Source organism: Eublepharis macularius, chromosome 17 (assembly GCF_028583425.1).
Source record: "Eublepharis macularius isolate TG4126 chromosome 17, MPM_Emac_v1.0, whole genome shotgun sequence".
Taxonomy (NCBI): Eukaryota; Metazoa; Chordata; class Lepidosauria; order Squamata; family Eublepharidae; genus Eublepharis; species Eublepharis macularius.
Genome location: NC_072806.1, coordinates 253823 through 263469, shown reverse-complemented (window position 1 = coordinate 263469; position 9647 = coordinate 253823).

The following is a 9647-nucleotide window of genomic DNA, read 5'->3' as shown; positions in this document are numbered from 1 at the left end:
AATGAATGGCTTCCATGAGACCACCGCCGGCCACTGCTCGAGGGCTCTTTCACCATCCCACAGGCAAAGTGCCAATCAGAAGAGAAGCAGAAATTGCCCTTGCTGCCAACTGGGGCACTGCAGTTGCAACAGGTGGAGACAGAGCAGGGCTTGCCCGGAAAAGGAAACCAAGGAGCCAGCGGCGGGCAGGGCAGGGCTGGGCTGGGGCCCACAAGCTGAGCCTCCAGACTCCACTGTGCAGATGGCCCCAGCAGCCCTGGACACTTCAGGCTGCCTCCCTTCCCTGGAGTTGGAGGTAGGCAGCCCTGTTGCCAGCCAGGGGAGGCAGGAGGCTCCAAAGCAGGCATGCCTAGGGCTCAGGCGCACCCAAGGCAATCCCCGTCCCCCCGTTTCTTGGGCTCTCCCCCTCAGGAGTCCTGGGATGTTGCTTGGCCAGCTGAGAAATCCACTCCTGTCGTTGGCCCCTGGCAAAGGAGAGAGAGGGGCGAATGGAGTCAGGCATTTGGACAAGACCGTCTCCAAAGCAGCCGCTGAACCACCTACCACCGCTACAATGCAGTCTTATGTGGCACATGCAGTGTGGCACAAAGGTCTGCCTGCTCCTGCTGGCTTGGCACCCATTTGGAGAGCCAGAAGGAAGGCAATTCTTTTGCCCTGTGGGAGAAGAGAAAGCAAAAATAGGGACCACCCCAGTGCAAGCACAAGCAAAATTACAGACAAAACCAGGGCTGTGAAGTGAAAACTCAAATGAATACACATTAAGAACACTCAAATTATCAAAAATATAGTTATGTGTATATACAAAATAATCCAAGTGCTAAAGTGATCAAGATGTGAGTATTACAACAACCGTCCCAGTAAATACATCACAAAAGTGCTCACTGGCACAAAACAGTAAAGAAGGGGTGCACGCAGGCACCTCCTAAGAATTATACAATTATACAAGAGCTGAAGTGACAGCGTCTGTGACTAATTGACGGCGTCACTAAGAGAGTATGCGAAACTGTTCCACAGGGATCTAACTACATGTGCCTGCTGAAGAAGTGATCCATTCACGAAACGGGCTAATACTACGTGTGCTGGCAAATCCCGTCCTGTGGCTGATGAGGTGGCTGAATTTGCTGACTTGGCGTTGGACCCCTTCAGCTCTTCACAGCCTCTTTTCTTCAACTGCAGCTTGATGTTATTGGACATTTTCGCCCTTTAAATGTTTTTGCTGTGGACGGTATTCCTTGTAAACCGTTTCATGGCTGCCCAATTGAATGGAAGTGCCAGTGTGCACCCTTGTATTGTTGTAATTGAGTATTGCTGCCTTTAGGTTGTATAATTCTTAGGAGGTGCCTGCGTGCACACCCCTCCCCCCACCCCGCTTTAGTGTTTTGTGCCAGTGAGCACTTTTGTGATGTATTTACTGGGATGGTTGTTGTAATACTCACATCTTGATTACTTTAGCACTTGGATTATTTTGTATATACACATTATAACTATATTTTTGATAATTTGAGTGTTCTTAATGTGTATTCATTGAGTTTTCACTTCGCAGCCCTGGTTTTGTCTGTACTTTTGCCTGTGGGAGAAGAGGGCAACAGCTTCTCCGGAGGTAACTGTTCTGGGCAGGGCCAAAGCATTTCAACCCCTCCTTCCAAATCAGCCAGGCTGCCTTGGCTCAACATTTCCCACTAGGGCTGGACCTTCCAGGCAAACTACAGGGGGAAGGGCAGCCCTCTGGCTCCTGGTTCTTCAAAGTGTCAGAAGGTGCCCCAGGCCTAGGAAATGATGAGGCATGCTGTGCCCCTGTTCACCAGCCCACTTGGCTACTCCTCTTGAGTGGACAGCAGCCAGAAACAGCCAGACTTCTGGAGGGCAGTGGCTGCAGCAGGGAACTCACTGGGCCCCGCCTTGCAAGGGCTGAGCTGGCAACACTCGCTGGCTGCCTTGAGGAGAAGCAGGGTGCTGCCCCCCACATGGTTCTGGGAGATGGAGAGGCAGAAGGTCGAGTCGGGGAGGCCCCGTGGCTTGCCTTGGAGGAGCTCAGCCTTGACGTGGCAGGTCCAAGCATAGTCCTTCACAGAAAAGCATAGTCCCTGCAGAGGAATGGAGGAGGCAGCATCATTGTTCCTGATCCCGAAACAAAGCCTCTGCCCGAGGCCTCCCTCCTGCTAGCCAGCTGGAACGGGATAAAGGCAGCTGCTCCGAGACCTTCTGAGCTACCAATGCCAACTTCAATGGGCATCTTTTCCTCGGCAATGCCCAGAAACTTTCCTCTTCAGACTGAGCCAAGAGCAGCTCAGCAATGGGGCAAGCACTGTGTTGCCGCCCTCCCTCCTTTCATGGAGAGGCACCTGCTCCTTGTGGTGCGAGACCGGCAGCAAGTCACTGAAGAGATACAGGTGGACAGCCTTCAGAGTCACACGAGAAGTCCGGTCGCTCACGGCCCCTGCGGGGAGCAGCCCTTGCCAGAGGGCTCCCTGGTGGAGAGCCAGCGTCCCCAGCGGATCAGCGGGAGGGCCTGGCAGCAGCAGCCAGCTGCACTCAGTGCCCTCCATGCCAGGCAGACCAAGGAGCAGCTCCCAGCTGGCCCACACCCTGGCAGACGCCTGTCCAGGACCGATCCGGTGGGCACTTTCCACTGGGCTTTTGGGCATGTCCGGTTTTTGGCCTGCCACCGCCAGGGCTGCTGAAGGAAGAGGGCCCTGGAAAACCAGAGCCCTTCTGAGGCAGAACGGGCGCTGGCTCTCAGTCCAGGCAACTGAGCCGTCAGTGGCCTGCTAGCCCCGCTATCCGCCTCCCACTGTCCCTGGTGGGCGTGGCTCACACTCTTCGTCGCTGCCACCACTCACTGAATTGTACACCGCCTGACTGAGGGGCAGTGAGACCCCTCTGGCTGAATTTCCCTACTGGGAAGTGAATTCCCCAATCTTTGGGTGGGCCCTGGAGAATTGGCAACCCACCAAGGTCTGGCCTGATCAGGTTCTCCTGGGCTCCCTCCCTTCCTGTAGTGTGCCAAGTGGGGGAGCTTACGTACTCAGAACACCACAAGGTCCTTTATATTCCAAAAAAGTATAATTTAATAACTACATACAGAGCACTGTATACAAAGCAGGTAAAGGCACCACACATAGGGGTAGACCCCCCCCCGCCCTGTTCAATGCTCACAGGGCAGAAAATCAAACTGAGGAGAACCTGCTGTCTGCTTTCCCTACCACACTGTTCCCTGCTCTGCCTTTAGGGGCTGGTGGGGGTCTCAGGGAAGAAGGTGACTCCCTTTTATTTCCGTTCTGCTGCCTCCGCGGCCCTCCACATTTAGGGCCCAGGCACCCGGGTCTCACCCAGCAGCAGGAGCCTCTCCCTCTTCAACCAAGAAGGGTGACTCTCTTTATTCCCTTCCTGCTGCCTCCCAGGCCCTCCACACTTAGGGCCCAGGCACCCGGGTCTCACCCAGCAGCGGGAGCCTCTCCTCCTTCAACCAAGAAGGAGCCTAACTCTTTATTCCCTCTCTGCTGCCTCCCAGGCCCTCCACACTTAGGGCCCAGGCACCCGGGTCTCACCCAGCAGCAGGAGCCTCTCCTCCTTCAACCAAGAAGGAGCCTAACTCTTTATTTCCTTTCTGCTGCCTCCCCGGCCCTCCACATTTAGGGCCCAGGCACCCGGGTCTCACCCGGCAGCAGGAGCCTCTCCCTCTTCAACCAAGAAGGACCCTAACTCTTTATTCCCTTCCTGCTGCCTCCCAGGCCCTCCACACTTAGGGCCCAGGCACCCGGGTCTCACCCAGCAGCAGGAGCCTCTCCCTCTTCAACCAAGAAGGAGCCTAACTTTTTATTTCCTTTCTGCTGCCTCCCAGGCCCTCCACACTTAGGGCCCAGGCACCCGGGTCTCAACCAGCAGCAGGAGCCTCTCCCTCTTCAACCAAGGAGGAGCCTAACTTTTTATTTCCTTTCTGCTGCCTCCCAGGCCCTCCACATTTAGGGCCCAGGCACCCGGGTCTCCCCCAGCAGCGGGAGCCTCTCCTTCCTCAACCAAGTAGGAGCCTAACTGACCTTTTCCCCCTCTGGATCGGCTGAGTCCCTCCATTCAGGCCCCACCCCTTATTTTTCCCCGCCCTTTCTTGGCCAGGGGCAGCTGGGAGTTGTAGTCCAGGAAGAAGGGCGTCCCACACCAAGACTCCTGCAGGCCCCTCCCTGGCCCCACAGCCCATCAAGCCTCAGGGGAAACATTTCCTCCCCTTCTTCAAAGACAGATTAACAGCGACTGGCTCTCATTTCACCCCTGGAGAACCCATTTCGTTACACCTTCCATCCCACCCCACCCCACTTCACCCCCTCCTTTAAACGCACCAGTTCTCTCCGATCTGCTCAGGCAGGCCTAGAAGGGGGGCTGTCTTTTTGCAGTGGGCGGGTGGGTTGCCCGGATGAATAGCCCATGCCAATCCTTCCCCTCAGAGGGGGGCAGCCCCAAGTCCCTCCTGTCTATGGGGGAGGCTCCAGCAGACCAGAGGGGCCCTCCTGGATCAGACCAAGGGGCCACTGAGCCCAACCTCTTGTTTCCAACGAAGGACAGCCCAACGCTCTGCTTGCAGGCTTTGCGGAGGCAGGAAGGTGCCTGTGCCCCTCCAGTTTGTCCCGCAGCTTCTGGCCTCTTGAGATACACTGTATATCTATACATGGAGGCTCTCTTTAGCTTTCCTGGCGATCGTCCGACCATAGACCTTCCACACACTGTCTTGCTGGCCGCTTCCTCAGTTTCAATGAAAGAGGGGAAATATTCCGGCAAGCCACTCCTCCGTAAGCGGGGCTCCCTCTGCTGATGCAACTTTGCCCACAAGTGACCAAGAGCTCCAGAGGCCCTGGCCCCCAGGCGCCTCCCCTCCCCCAGGCACAACATCACACAGAAATGTGGGGGGGGGGCAGTTTGCACTGAGCCTCCGCCAAGAGCAAAGCTGGTTGGGGGTGCCCAGCCCAGCCCGGAGGCAGGGTGAAGTCTCCAGCTGCCCACTCTCAGGCATCTGCTTGGGCCTTGAAGAAAAGGGGGCCCTCAACAGCACCCGCCGTTTCTAAATCCGAAGGACCCTCCCCCAGTCACATCACTCCTCAGGAAGCAGGGGCCCCTCACAGCTGTGCCCCAGGGGGCTGGAAGGGCTGCACGAGACGACCCCTGCTACCAAGGGCAGCCCCACGCCCCGGCCCCAGACTCACGTGCACCCTCTGGTGAAGTCCAGCGGCTTCTCCAGCATCGCCAGCTCCTCCCCCTGCCTCACGCGCCCCCCGTTTGTGTTGCATTCACACACGACCTGGGAACGGTGGTGGCAGGTGGCAGATACGGAGCCGGAGCCTCCCACTCCACCAATGGGAACAGAGGATGTGCCACCACCGACCCGTGCATGCCGAGGGGCCCGATCCCCCGCCCTTGGCCCGGTCAGGCTCGGCCAGGCCCCTTCCTGCCTCCGAAGTGATGGCCTCAAACATGGCCTGCCACAGAGGCAAAGGCACAGCAGATGTCAGACCCAGCGCCCAACTGCCTCTCCGCAAGGCCGGCCTAGATCGGCCACCTGCCATGCACACCCACTGAAGCCAGCCCAAGCAGCCAAGAGGCCAGCAGCCCTGGAGCCCAGCCTGGGCCTCAAAAACAGAGCACAGCTGCATGTCACACGCTTCTCTTCGGGATCATGCGCAGCCTGATCGCGACACCAAGTGGCTCCAGCTGAGTCAGGCTTCCTTCCTGACAAGGGCCCCGTTAGCTCCTTTGCTAGCTAGCCAAGACCTGCCATCGGGCTGCGTGCTGCTTAGCCTTAGAAGAGGATTCGTCCCCCTAAAAATGGGCACCAGTAACGGCACGGAGCCTGGCTGCTGGGATCCAGGGCCTCACCCAGGCTCTCCAGGGGGACCCAAAATACTCAGTTTTGGCTCTTTGCTGCTGATTGTACTAACCTCACACTATGTAATCCACCTTGAGTCTCAGTGAGAAAGGCGGGATGACATAAATAAATAAAATAAAATTTGCTTTGGAGAAGAAGCTCTCTGGCACAGAATGATCCTTTCATTGGCACCAGCAGAACAAGATCCAAGTCCAGCAGCACCTTAAAGATCAAAATGAGCCCCCATGCTGGAAAACTTACCCCTTGGAATTCTTTGTCGCTCTTCTGTTGGATACTGGGCTTAAATGTTATTCTCCGCCTAGGGAGTGAGGTTGCTGCCCGCCTGAAACCACCTGCTCCAGGGGCCTTCCGCTTCCTCCTCTCTTGTGGTGAGCCCAGAGTTCCACGCACAGCCATGGGACAAGAACCCCCGGGGGCTGGAGATGCCCGCACAGATATGCCCTCCCGTCTGTTCCCAATCCCCTTGTGCTTGACCCCGCCCCACCCCACCCACCCCCAAGCACAGAGCCAGCCCCCCCTTTCTTCCACTTCACTGGAGCGGGAAGCTGGAGCCCCGGAAGCAACACCCTTGCATTGGCAAGGAACATTCAAAGCCAACGGCCTCAGCCTAGGGAATTGCTTGGCTTGGAGCCTCTGCACAGTCTGTGAAACTCCCAGTCATTTGTGACTGGAAACAGCCCCTCGGGCAGCCAGGTGTGGTAATGCCCACTCCCTGTTCTTAAAGTCCTAGAAGTGTCTGTGGGGTCAACTAAGTTAGGTACCACCTTAGTGTTTATCTCATGCTCTTCAGTGTATTGTCTTGCCTTATAAACTTTACAAGAACTTTTTAGGGTAAACCAGTATTATTGTATCCACAGTGAAGACCGATGCGGGTGTGGGGGCTGCCAACCCCCTCCCCGTGAGTGTACAGCAGAGGCAAGACTGGGCCGAGGATGGAGCGCCGCTCTTCTGCATACCACTCAGCCAGTTTCCATTCCCCTGCTCCATGTTTCCGTCCCTATCTTCCTGGCATGTGCCCAGGACAGCATCCATAGCTCTTTACCCCTTTGCCTTACCTTCCCCACACCCCCGGCAGGTAGATTGGGTTGAGATCACACGGCTGGCCTAAAGCCACCCAGTGACGTTCAGGCCAAGTAGGGAATCCAGGTCTCTGCCAGACCCCACCCTGGCAGAGGCATAGCGGCTGCTGCCGTGCCCAGGCCCTCACGGGCAGGTACCTCCTGCAAGCGGGGGTGCGGCTCTGGCGCGCTCCTGTCCAGCAGACCTCGGCTCTTCACTTCAGGGAGCTCCTGCCACAGCTGTAGTCCCGCTGAGAAGCCTGCGAAGCCCTGCTCAGCAGAGAGGAGGGGAAGAGCCCAGCAATGGGCAGGCTGGCGTTCAGCCTGAAGGCCTTATGTTCAGCCACTTGCTTCACCCAGTAGTCCGGGAAGAGGGGCTCTGTGGGAGGAGGGCAGAGAGAGGAAGAGCCCCCCCCGGCAGAAACACTCAAAGCCACTCGCCTGCTTTGGGAGGGGCGTCACATCAAATATGGATGCGTCTATTTAGAACCACACAAGTCCTCCAAACACCCCACAAGAAAAAGCACAGCTGGCTCAAACCCAGAAGTGCTCACGCGGCCGCCAGGCAGGCATCGAGACGGCGAGAGTCCCACAAACAGAATGCCACAGACCAAGCGTGCTGCCGTCTGTGTCCGCCTCACTGCAGAAGGCGGGAGTGCCCAGAGAAGACAATATTATTATTTATTATTATTATTATTATTGTAAGTGTAGTCCCTCTACCACTTACGGAACAAGAGCAGAAGAGAGGCAGGCAGCACTGGAGTGAAGCCTGTTTCCCCACACTCACGGGTCTGGACGTACGTTGACTCTCTCTTCGACCTGCTTGCCCCCTCCGGCCCTTTCCCCAAAGCAGTTTGCAGCGTTCTAGAGACAAGGAGATGTGGGCGTCCTACTGTGGGGGCTCCCGACGGTAGCCAAATGACACGCAACCTGCCTCCATTGTGCCAGTAGCCTTTAGGCAGGCTTAGTGGAAGCCTAACAGGGGCCACTGCAGAAGGTGGGCCGCCAGAGAGGGCCCAGGAGAGCACTCCGTGCCCCCATCTGTGCCATGCTGGACAAGTGATGCCCAGCTGTGCCCCCCACTGGAAACAGCAGAATTTGCTGGGAGTCCAGGGAGCCCCCACAGCTCCTTTCAGAACTGCTTTTAAGACAGGTTCGGAAGTGCTTGACTTCCCTGGCTTTGTAAAGCCTTCCCAAAAATGTCCTTCCGTAATAGGAGGATTAAGGACAAAAGAGGTCTCTGCTCAGAAAAGCCAGCAGCATCGAGGAACTGGAAGGCAGTTCTCGGAAGAACACAGAAGGGGCTGAGAAAAATGTCCCCACACGCATTTCCAAGGCCAATCTGGGGCTGCCCCAAGTGCTGGGCGGGGGTTCCTTTCAGCTCTGGGGAGAAGCAGCAACCGCCGCCCCCCCCCAAGCAGGGCAAGGGCAAGGGGGGCTGCAGGACCAGCAGAGCCTCGGGCCCCTGCCCGGGACCGAGAGCCCCGCAACCGGCGGCTCCGGCCCTTCCCGCGGCCCTGCTCAGCCAAGAACATCGCCCGCCCGCTCCACCTGAGCTCCGGGAGCGGCGGCCGCCGGGCCTGGGCCTGGACCTCGGCCGGGCTCGGGAGGGAAGCCCCCGGCGGAGGCAGCGGCTCGGGCACGAGGACCGTCGCCGGGCCCTGCAGCCAGCTCCGCCCTGCGCACCTCCCGCGGAATCCGCCGCGGGGGGGGGGCGGGACGCGCCTCTCGCGCAGCTTCTCTTGCCGGCTGCTTGTATGGCGGGGCTGGCGGGCAGGACGCGCGCCTCCGCTCGGGGCGGGGACCTGGAGCGGGCGCGCTTTCGGCGGAGAAGCGCCATGGGCGCTGGGCAGGCCGGGTTCTGCGAAGGGGAAGAGGGCGAGGGCGGGCGGGGGAGGCGCCCCCCCATGCCCGGTCCGGCCCGGGCGGAGCCTGCGCGCTTCCAGGGTCACCGAGGCTGGCGGCATAGGAAAGCCGGCCGGGCCCGCTCGCCTCCTGGCAGATGCCCCTCCCGGGCGCCCAGCCCGCCCGCCTTGCGGGTCCCCCTGGTCCCACTGCTGCCTGCAGAGCAAAGCGGCCTGGCCGACCCCCCCACCCACCCCCCCGGAAACCTGGCGGTCCAGGCAGGGCGCAGCTTGTCCTTTCAGATACAAGCCCAAAGGGGTGGTGGGGGCTTCTCGCCCGCCCCTGAGAAAGGCGCTCACCTGGCAAAGGAAGAACAAGCGCCTGGTCCCCAAGGCGGAGGGTGCGGGGCTTAGGAAGCAGGCTTGGAAGGGGAGCGCGCACTCAGCGGTGAGGCCCGCTAAGCCAGGCCGGCAATTCCCTTTCCCGGGGAGTTACCCCGGCGCCTAAAAAGGCGGCCAAAGGAAACGCGCCTCGCCTTTCCCCCGCCGGGCGCTGCCGACCCCTGCTCCACTTAAAGGGGCTCCGAACCAGCCCCCGAAGCGGAACCCCGCCGTGGACTGCCAGGAAAGCGGAGGCGCCTCTGCGCACGTCCAGAACGCCTGTCCCGTGAAGCCGAGGCCGCCGGCTTTGGAAGGGAGGCCGGGGGTTTGCATCCCTTCTCCGAGTCCGCGTCGCCCCCTTCCCGGTCGTGTCGGGTTTTCCGTGCGCCTGTCTGGTTGATTGAACTGTTTGAATACCCCCCCCCCCCCCCGGCCCGGTAATGCGGCTTCAGCGTTTTCAATGTCTTGATGTCGCTGCCCTGGGCGGAAAGT